General features: G+C 35.7%; 1 pseudogene; it reads left to right on the top strand.

Annotated features, from left to right (window-relative positions):
• The window catches only part of LOC105982702, a 13,193-nt pseudogene extending 4,186 nt beyond the window's left edge, over positions 1-9,007 (top strand).
• The last annotated feature ends 1,962 nt before the right edge of the window (positions 9,008-10,969 follow it).

The following is a 10,969-nucleotide window of genomic DNA, read 5'->3' on the forward strand; positions in this document are numbered from 1 at the left end:
GCTGGGAAGGGATGTGAAGGGTAAACAAAGGAGGAGGCTGCAATGCTTGGTAAGAAATGTAGCATTATCCTGCCCATGTAATTGTAACTCCTCTGTACAGCATGTTCATAAATAAAATAAAATTAAAAAAAAGTCAGAACCAAAGACCAAAAAATTGAGTGTGTAAGTGAATCATGAGAAAGACTCCCAAATGAACAGCATCATTTTGAGAAGAGGAGAATGAAATTAAATTTATGTTACATACAAGCCATATTTGAAGTATTTATTTGATATCCAAGTACAGCTAACACATAGATGTTTAGATTACCTCAATAGAATGTGTATCTGGGATTTGATAAGATTCAATAAAACAGAATCAGGATGCTATTTAATGACATGTGCCATTAAATGAGATCTCTTAGGAAAAAGAAAATAGGAGATCCAAGCACATTTACCTAGAGCACTCTCAAAATTTATGTTTCACAGGAATTTCCACACAGAGAACATGAAGGCACCACAATCAAACAAAAAAGCCTAAATCTAAAATAGTAAGCTTTTGTATCCACAGAGCCAAATGAAAAACAAAGCAAAACAAAACACTTTACAGAGATGGCAAGTAATCCTGCTACTAAGCATACTGGTAAAATTTGACTAACTAAGCACCAACTATTCCATCAAGATAACAATAGATCTTGGCACAAGGTAGAAACAACAGAGTGATCAAGATGCAGACCTCCTTAGACTAAATGAAAGAAGATACTGTGGAACAGGCAGCAAATATAGACAATGTTCGTGGATGTTTTATTTTTATCTAAGAAGGAGCAGGGAGAGAAGGTCAAAGAAGAGTTATTGCATGAGATGACCTTGGAAGTTCCTTGCCATTCATTCTAAAATATCACGCTTTATATCTGTATCAACTTTAAATTGAACTCAAATGGAAGACAAGATCACAAATCTCTGAAGAACATTTATTTGCCTTTGTCCTCCTCATACCAAGTAGATAAAAGACACCTAATTTTTTATCTTTCCCAATTAATATTAACTCACTGTGCTCAATAGATATTAGAATGAAGTCTTTCCATAAGAGAGAAGTCCTTATATCTGATTAATACACAAGGTAAAGTGTTTCAGAGTGAGTACTGGATCAGCTTTATTAGTGATGAGACTCCAGCCTCTTGCCCACGGAAGTTTACATTCCCTCCATATTATTAGATGTATTTTATTGTGGTGATGGAGGCAGATTTATTTTCCCTAAGAAAGCATAAAGGGAATAGTTAATTAAGTTGAAGCCCTATGAGAGAAGTCCTTATGAGTTTAAATCTTATCTCTATCACAAAGACAGACCTTTGGTAAAGTGTTTAAAATGTCTGAATCTTGGTATTCAAAAATCTAAAATGGTAATGGAGTTACTTAGCTGGCTTTTGCACATTGATTATCTTGTGGAGAAATCCCACAAAGAGTTTTTTTGTTTTTTGTTTTGTTTTGTTTTTGTAGGTCATGGGGGTTGAGCTCTGGGCCTGGATGCTACCCCTCAGCTCTTCAGCCCAAGGCCAGTGCTCTATAACTTGAGCCACAGAGCCACTTCTGGCTTTTGCTGTTTATGTGATGCTGAAGGATCGAACCCAGGGCCTCATGTATGCAAGACAAACACTCTACCACTGAGCTACCTTCCCAGACCCCCACAAAGGGTTTCTAATTTCTGGATCATAGGGCAATGGGAGATGGGCAGGTGGAATTTAGGATTGCATCTATAGGGCAAATTTCAACTTTAGTTATTTGCCAACATAACACTGGTATTATATCATGAAACACAATATACAGGATGGGCTGCACAGATGTGATGCCGGATATTTCACAATGAAATAACCCCTCAAGTCAAATTATGCTTGTTCACTGACTAAGCAAGCACATAATTATAGTCATGTAACAATTGAAGAAAACTCACTTTCTACTTCTAGCGTGACCTTGAGCATCTTACAGGATATGATACTCTGAAAAGAATGTAAGGTAGTGTTGATGACAGAACAGACAACTTTCAACAAAATCTTGCATGGGGGTAACAAAGCTTGACACGAATTGGATGAATTTCCTTACTTAATGTATCTGTAACCCTTCTGTAACTCACCTTTACAATAAATAAAAAAGAATCCCATGATGTTGAAGGATACAGAACAAACAAAAATCTAGACAAGATATTGTTGTGCTTCCTGAGTTCTCATTGGCACAAAAGAGTGCAATTTGTGCAATCTTTCTTGATCATCTTTAAATAACATGTGTTTCATCCATTTAAAATAATTATATTAACACTCATGATAACACACATATATATATAAATGTATTCTGACATAGATTTGAAAATTTTCCAGGTCATCAACACCAAGAAGCTAAATGTTATTAAGGATTCTTCAAATAATAAACAATTGGCCCATTTATTAGAGCCTTTACCTACCTTTGCACATCTATAACACAATGTTTATACTGTTCTTTTATTTTTATTAATATTTTTTCTTTACTGAGATTAAGTAATTACATAAATTTCATAACATTGTGGCGTAATGATACTTAGCTAAAGTTACCAACACTTTTTAACCTTCACAATGCTAATTGTCAATGTCTTGATCTACAAAGCTTATTAACTCTACAGACTTTAACAATAAATGGCAAATGAACACATGAGGAATGTTCATCATCCCTGGCCATAAAGTAAATGCACATAAAAACAACCTCGAGATACCACCATACCCCAGTCAGAATGGCCTATAACCCTACAGTCAGATAATGACAAATGCTGGCAGGGATGCAGAGAGAGAGGAACCCTACTGTACTGCTGGTGGGAATGTAAACTAATACAACAACTCTGGAAAGCAGTCCGGAGGTTCCTCAGAAAATTAAACATAGATCTACCGTATGACTCACCCATACCACTCCTAGGCATCTACCCCAAGCAACAGGAACCAGGATACAAGGACACATGCACCTCTATGTTCATTGCTGCACTGTTCACAATAGCCAAGATATGAAAACAACCCAAATGTCCTACCACAGATGAATGGATCAATGGAATATTGCACTGTCATTAGAAAGAACAAAATAACGACATTTTCAGGAAAATGGGTGGAACTGAGGTATTTTAAATGATCATACAGACAGCAAAAAATGTGATTGAAACATTTTAATCATCCAGACCTAATGCAGAGACCCCCCTGAAAATCTCTTCTCACCCACTCTTCTGTTTTATTGGTTGTGTGCACTGAGCTCTCAGCACAATAAGCCAAGTGGAATTTTTCACAAACAGACTAAAGAAGTGCCTGGATCTGTTGTGTTCAGCAAATATCATGTATTCACTGAGATATGTTCTATCCCACATTAGCACAAAGCATATATACCTTGGAGCAAATTGCCTGCCATTCACTTGCTTATAATCCCTACTGAAGTTAATGGGAATAGAGGTTTGAGGTGATAAGAATGTAATTTTATTTGAAAAAAAACAGGAGATGACACTAGAAGAAAGAGTCTAGACTCTCTGTACATTATAACTGACATTGTTTTAATGCATTACTTTTTAAAATATTCCAGAAACTGGTTACATTATTATTCATTATTTATTAATACTTCTTCCCTTTAGAGAAATACCCTGAGAATGTTTTCTTCTGAATTATATTAGCTTGCTAGACAAATTGAATATGGATTCATGCCAGAATTAATTATTATTTATTATTAATCATGAATTAAGTTAGTGTAGATAAAACTCTAAAAAACATTATGCACAAACTTACCCTAGCATGCATTATTTCTTTTTTATACATTTTTTATTGTAAATATACTGTACAGAGGGGTTACAATTACATGAGCAAGGTAATGAGTACATTTCCTATTAAGCATTGCTACTTCCTCCTTTGTTACTAACATCTAACTGAAAGACTTTTAAAAATATTTTTAGAATTTGATTTAAGAAAATAAAATATGAACATTTTTATACCTTGTTTATTATGGTGTCTTTATTATTCTACACAAATTTTTACTCCAGTATTGACAGAGTTTGTAGTAACAACAACATATACATTCATGTGTTATTTATTCATGGTGTTTATCTAAATCATTCAGGTCTACTTCTCTTTCTGATCGTATAGTGGTATTATGGTTCATTGTCTCTTTGAGGAAGAATGAGGGTGATGTAGCCACGAATTATAATCGAAGCAACATGCCCCACCCATTGTATAAGCATGTAAGTACACATATGAAACTATCTAAAACTCTGTTTATGCTAGAGCCACCAGAAATGTCTATCTGTCTGGATCTCTAAGTATTAACAATGAACAGAGCTGATCACTGACCTATGTGAACATGTAGCTTAAGGAAGAAAGAAATCATCCTTGTTAAGCACAGAATAATTGGGCTCTTTCTCCTTCCAACATTATCTAGCTGACTCCAACAGAGCTTGCTTTAGCCTAGTGAGCATTTGATTTCTCCCTTGATTTAAATGCTAATCCAGAAAGGTAGGTTTCCTATGATAAAAGCTTTATAATTACCCTGTAGTCCATCTATCTTTTTCAAAAGGTAAGCTTCAGGTCCCAGGTGCTTTCTTGCATATAATTTGTTTGAGTGTGTTATCATTTACTAGTATTCCCTCTAAAATTACAATCACTTCCTCAATCAATAACACACTTCGCTGTTACTCTGCTGGATGAAGGGATCTCTCTAGAACTGACTGCAGCCATCTAGGTTTATAACTGCCATGATGGACAGTCTTCTGGTCTGTTTTTCCTCACATAGTTTCCTAGCATGCAATAAATAATGTTAGCTATAAGCAGGTACAAGTGGGACTCTAGCAACATCATAGGAATGTACCTGGCATCCTTAATGTCAGTTATTGATAAATTAGGTATATTCTGGCTTGGTTAAAAGTCACTTTTGTTCTCTCTACTATACAAACCCCTGATTCAAATTGCAGGGATCCACTGGTCTGACTATAGACCTTGGCTATATCTCTTGTTAACCCACAATAAATTGTATCCGGTTAATCCTGCATCTATCTGCCTCTATCTGTTCTCTTATCCTTGGACTGGAACACTAATAGACAATTTTTTACATATCTATAATAAAAATAAATTTGATATGATAGGCAAATTCCTTCCATTTTCCACTTAATGATTACTTGTGTGTTAATATGTGTGTATTTGTATATATATATATATATACATATATACATATGTGTGTTATCCTTTATTATATCTCTTTTAAGAATGATTCCTTTACTTGACAATTTTTGTAATGTTAGCTGTCAATCATATGCCAGATCCCATACTAGTCTATATTGTAGTTACTTCTGTGATACAAGCTAAACCTTTCAGAGAATGAGGAAAACAGGGATAGAGTCAGGACCTAAAAGTATACAAACAGAATCTATATCAATCTTCCTGTGGACATTATATTTTGTTTTCTTAGTAAGAATCTCATGAAAAAGTATTTGCATGTGTGTGTACGTGTGTCTCTCTGTATGTCTGTTCTGGGGCTTGAACTCAGGTCCTGGGCACTGTACCTGAGCTCTTGTGCTCAAGGTTAATACTCTAACACTTGAGCCACAGCTCTACTTCTGGGTTGGTTTTTTTGTTGTTTGTTTTGTTGGGGGTTTTTTGGTAGTTAATAAGTGATAAGATTCTTACAGACTTTCCTGTCCAGATTGGCTTCTAATATCAATCCTCAAATCTCAACCTCTTGAGTATGAAAATATAGTCTTTTAAGATTTTTTTCAATTAGTTGAACAAAGACATTTGGAAAAAAGAGATAGAATATTAAAAACAAAGTTAAGAAAAGAATGGTGATGTCATTGCCCCTGTCATCCATGTCACATAAACTTCAAATCTTCTCATTTTCAGTAGGTTTGGGCTTTTTGTTGGTTTCCTTACTATTTGTTGTCTTTTATTTTACTCGACCAAGTTTAAGTTAGCTTATAAATGAAAGCATCTCTTCCCTGAGTTTCTTCCCCCTTCTATCTATATCATTCCTTTTCATACCCATTGAGATTTCTGAGTAGAAATAGTAAGGGACATAAAGGAAATGCAATTCAAAACAATAGAATTTTTGTCACACTCCAGAATGGCCAATACAAAGATAAGAAACAACAAATTCTGACAATGATGAGGCCCAAAGGGAACTCTATTACACTGTTGGCAATGTAAACTTGCTCAACAATGCTGGAAAGCCGTGTGGAGGAGCCTCCAAAAACTAAACATGGAACTATCCTGATCCAGTAATTCCATTCCTGGGTATCTATCCAATGAAACACAAACAAGGCTACTGTAAAACAACCAGCGCAACAATGTTTATTGAAGCAGTATTCACCATAGGCAAAATATGAAACCAGCCCAGATGTGCCTCAATTGATGAATGGATTAAGAAAATGTGGTATGTATACACAAAGGAATTTTACTCATCCACTATGAAGAATGAGTTTTTTTGCCATTCATAAGAAAATGGAAAGACTTAAGTAAGCCAGACCCAAAGAAACAAAGATTTCATGGTTTCTCTCATCAGTGGTAGATAGAATGTGCCTTTAAATCTATAAGTAAATATGTTCGGTCATATGCCAGCAATTCCACATGAGTTAACCATAATAGATGCTATGGAAAACACACATAATACAATTGTTTTTAGAAAGACTAAGTCAAAGCAAAACAAAATTAACATCAAGAAACGGATACTTTGCAAGTAGGGAGTGGTGCCAAGGGAAAAGAGAGTATATACAGTGAACGGGAGAGGGCAGAATGAAGCCAAGAACGTATGGCATATGCCACAAAATTGAGAAATCTAAGGGAAGAAGTGGGTCAAAGTGGGGGGGGGGCGGTGAAAATAGTTGAAGGGGTAAATCTGATCAAGATACATTGTATTCATATACTGCTTTGTTAAATGACGCCTCCCTTGCACAACTATTTAAAAGTAAGTTTTAAACAGTGACCAATGCAGAAGAGTCTGGCCACCCAGATGTGTGTAACTTCTTCACTTTTGTACTTCTTATACAAACCTGTATTTACTTTTTGCCAAGACTGTGGAAAGTTAAATCTTTAGAGTACAGTTTATTGCTGTATAATACTTGTATAGTGTGTATGTGTATTTGTGAAATGCTAGATGGACAAATTGATAGTCTTTCATCATCACAGCCATCTTATTTGTCTCTAATTTTACTGCTTTGTTTACAAGCCCATAGATCTTTTTCTTTATGACTAATATGAAAATACATCCTTGTGATTGCATTGTATAACCTTAATTTCCCCACTTTTCCTGCTTAATTATAACATTTAAAAATACATAATTTTATTGGTATTATTAAAGTATTGTACAAATGGATTATCATCTCCTAAATTTGTAAATGAGGACAATTCTTTTTAGACAATGCCATCGCTTCCTTTGCTTTTTCCCAGAATTTTCCCTCCCATCCATTCCTGCCTACATGTTACATAGTTCACTTTCCAAATAATGTCTACTGAATTTCATGACTGCATTTGTCTACTCTTCCTCCCTCCATTTCTGAGTCCTTCCCCTTGCTTCCTCCCCAAAGAGACAGAAACAAAAACAAAAAACAAAAACAACAAACCCATGTTTCCATGTCCTAGATTTTCTTTTGACAAATAGGTTAAATGTCCAGAGGAGTTTTGCCTGTGGGTTCCTCCCCTAAGAAATTCTCCTTTCGGTTGTGTGTGAATACAACATTTTTTTTAAGTTTGCTTTGTTGTCTAGCTACTTTCTAAGAAGCTACGATAGCTCTCAAAATCGCCTTAGTACTACTTAGTAATTTGCTCTTTCAGTAAACTTTTGTAGGTTAAGTACTTAAACTCTTTAAGGGACTAATTCACTAAACTGTACCCTTGTGACAATGAAAACAAAAAGCAACTTCTTCCAAAAGTGTGCATGTCTCTAACAGGAAGTAGGTAAAAAAAGGGATACATAAATTTCCTGCTCCCCTTAATAGTTCACTACCCTCCTCAGCTGCTTAGCCTTCTTGTTAAATGTCATTAGGTTTGTAGCAGAACATCTAAATCAGTCAGAGATAGATTTGTACTGCATGTGAATATATATGAGCTCATTTATATTTATCTTTGATATATCATATCAAAAATCTGTCAGTATAAATTAAATGAAATCCAAATCTAAAAATGGATTACTCTACACTAACCACACATTTATTCCCCTCATTTTCACACACACACACACACACACACACACACTCACACACACACACACACAAACACGAGGTTGTTTGAAAACACAAATCCACAAAAAGAAGAGTGAACAGAGTAAAACAGCAACTCTTTCAGAAGTTGGAACACAATCACATTGGGAAAAAAAATAATGAAGTCTTAAACTGGACCAATCAACTCCCAGACCAACTTAATTTATGTACAGATTCCCCAGCATGCTGCGTATTTGGCAACATTAAACATTCTAGGAATCATTGAGGGAAAACAGTTTCTTATGATTGATAAGGACTAAGTACAAGACTGTTTAAGAAACAGATCTATGAATTTCCCCTCTCCTCATTAAAGTAGTAAAGACTAAAGTTTTACTTGAACTCTGGGCCTGGGCCATGTCCCCCAGCTCTTCAGCTCAAGGCTAGAGCTCACCTGAGCCACAAGCCACTTCGGGGTTTCTGGTGGGTTATTGGAAGAGATAAGAGTCTCATGAAGGCTGCTTCAGGTCTAGTGAATTTAAACCGCTCAGAAGTGTATGGTCGAACAAAAGAAGACGACAACCAGGGGTCATCTGAAATTGTGATTGGTTCACTGATTATCCCAGTACAAAATTAGAGACTACTACTAAAACATAAGTTTCCTAAGACTCAGCTTGGGCTGAGTATGCTGTGGAATGGGCTGTAAAGGACCTGTATAGTTTCCTTACAACACCACTGCCCTAGCAAGTGCTGTTCTGTCCTGGAAATGGGCCAAGGTGATTGAAGCCAGAGAGAAGGAGCAAAAGAAGAAAACAAAACGACAAAAAAAATATTCCAAAAGCTAAACGACTAAAAAAGAATTGAAGGAGTGAACAAGCGCTGCACCTAGAGGAGAATCATTTGGAACATTACACAGCTTTGGACTCATTAAGTGTTTGGATTTCATCATAGGATCATATAGGAAATTAAATCTGATTACATAAAAGACTCATGTTCTGACCTCAATATCACAGTAACGTTTAGTTTTGTGTGTTAAAAGTTTGTTGGTATCTATTGACATTATAAGTGTATTAAGCTGAAAATCAAAAATCATAAATGTTCTAAAAATCATAAATGTTCTAAAATGTTCTTGTGTGCAGACATGATTCACAAATGAAAAGTCTACATTTGACCTTGTAACAGGTTGTATTCAATTAGGCCATATGAACTGGAAATGAATTTGTTGTTAAACTAAAACACTTCTGGTCCCAAGCATTTCAGAAAAGGAATACTCAACATGCAGTACAGATTCTTTATCAGTAACTTAGTAATTTGCCATTTTGCAGATGATGTACTGAAGAGAAACATCCTGTGGAGAGCAATAACTTTACCTATGCACTCCTTTAAAATAGTGGTTTAAAATTGGACCTTCTTCTGGACCAAGGATACTAGGAATGTACAAGTCAAAATTGCTCTGTCTGGTAAGTTTGTTTTGGCTTCAAGACATATAGTATATTTATTAATCATGTATTTTTACCCTTATTGCTAACTGGAATGGAGTTATTTCTGTTTTTTTCAGAGCAAAATGGTATTAATCAACAAGAACATCTATATTTCTGCATTTTCTTTGAGACAACTGGTAATTATGAGACATGTGTTTTTCAGCCTAACTTGATAAAGATTTATTATCTTGACTGTAAAATATCTACTGGATGTAACAATTTTTGTATTTTTGAACACTGCCATTTTCTTAGATGATTTGTTGAGTAACATTGTGTTTTAAAGCTTGTACTAAAAATGCCAAATGCATGGGAAGGGACGGGAAGGGGAAACAAAGGAGGAGGCAACAATGCTTGATAAGAAATTTTCTCATTACCTTTCCCATGTAATTCTAACTCGTCTATATGGTGTTTTCACAAAAAAAAAAAAAAAAGAAAAAAAGAGCATTAAAAAGATCATCTCAAAAAAAAAAGCCAAATGCTAAAACCTTATTTAAAAAAAAAAAAAAGAGTCTCTCGGACTTTCCTGCCTGCCTTGGCTTTGAACCACGATCCTCAGACCTCAGCCTCCTGAGTAGGTTGCATTACAGGTGAGCCGCCAGTGCCTGGATTACTCTTTGTATTAGTAAGAGGAAGGGTTCCTATGTACTAAGAGGCTCATGTGGCCATTGAAAGCATGGTCATTCTTATCTCCCCTGGTTCAGAATGCATATAGGACATTAGGACTGTCACTTCTCCTGTATCTCTGAACGCTGACATGTAGCTTTTACCTGACAAAAGAGAAACAGCTCCTACTTTGAGGAATGTGCACAGCACAGCTACACAACCTTGACAGATTACTATGGTGATGCTACCCAAAGGCAAACATAACCGTATGCTTAGAGTTCCCAGTCTGCCTTTTTAAATCCCTCATGAAACCAGACACTACCACACACTTGAGGAAGCCTCTGGTAGTGATGTCTAAAGCTCATGGGGGTGAAAACTGAAAATCATCAATTATACTTAGGTACCTTTGGGGAAAGTAAATGAGAGTAAAATGCAGTAAGAGATTTCTTGTTTCCATATCTCATTTTACTGAATGGTGCATTATTTTTAATGTTTTTATTGTAAAATTACTGTACAAAGATGTTACAGTTACCTGAGTAAGGTATGAGTACATTTCCTATAGAGCATTGTTACCTCCTCCTTTGTTTATCCCCTACCATCCCTTCCCTCCACACCTCCCAAATCCTCCCTCCCCACCCCCTGCAAGTTGTAAAGTTCGTTTTCAACATAGTGTCTTATATATCTCATTGTTACAATGGGTCAAGCTGTATCTTTATTTCAGCATTTCCCTTCCCCTCTCCAA

Source organism: Dipodomys ordii, unplaced genomic scaffold (genome assembly GCF_000151885.1).
Source record: "Dipodomys ordii isolate 6190 unplaced genomic scaffold, Dord_2.0 Scaffold17, whole genome shotgun sequence".
Classification (NCBI taxonomy): Eukaryota; Metazoa; Chordata; class Mammalia; order Rodentia; family Heteromyidae; genus Dipodomys; species Dipodomys ordii.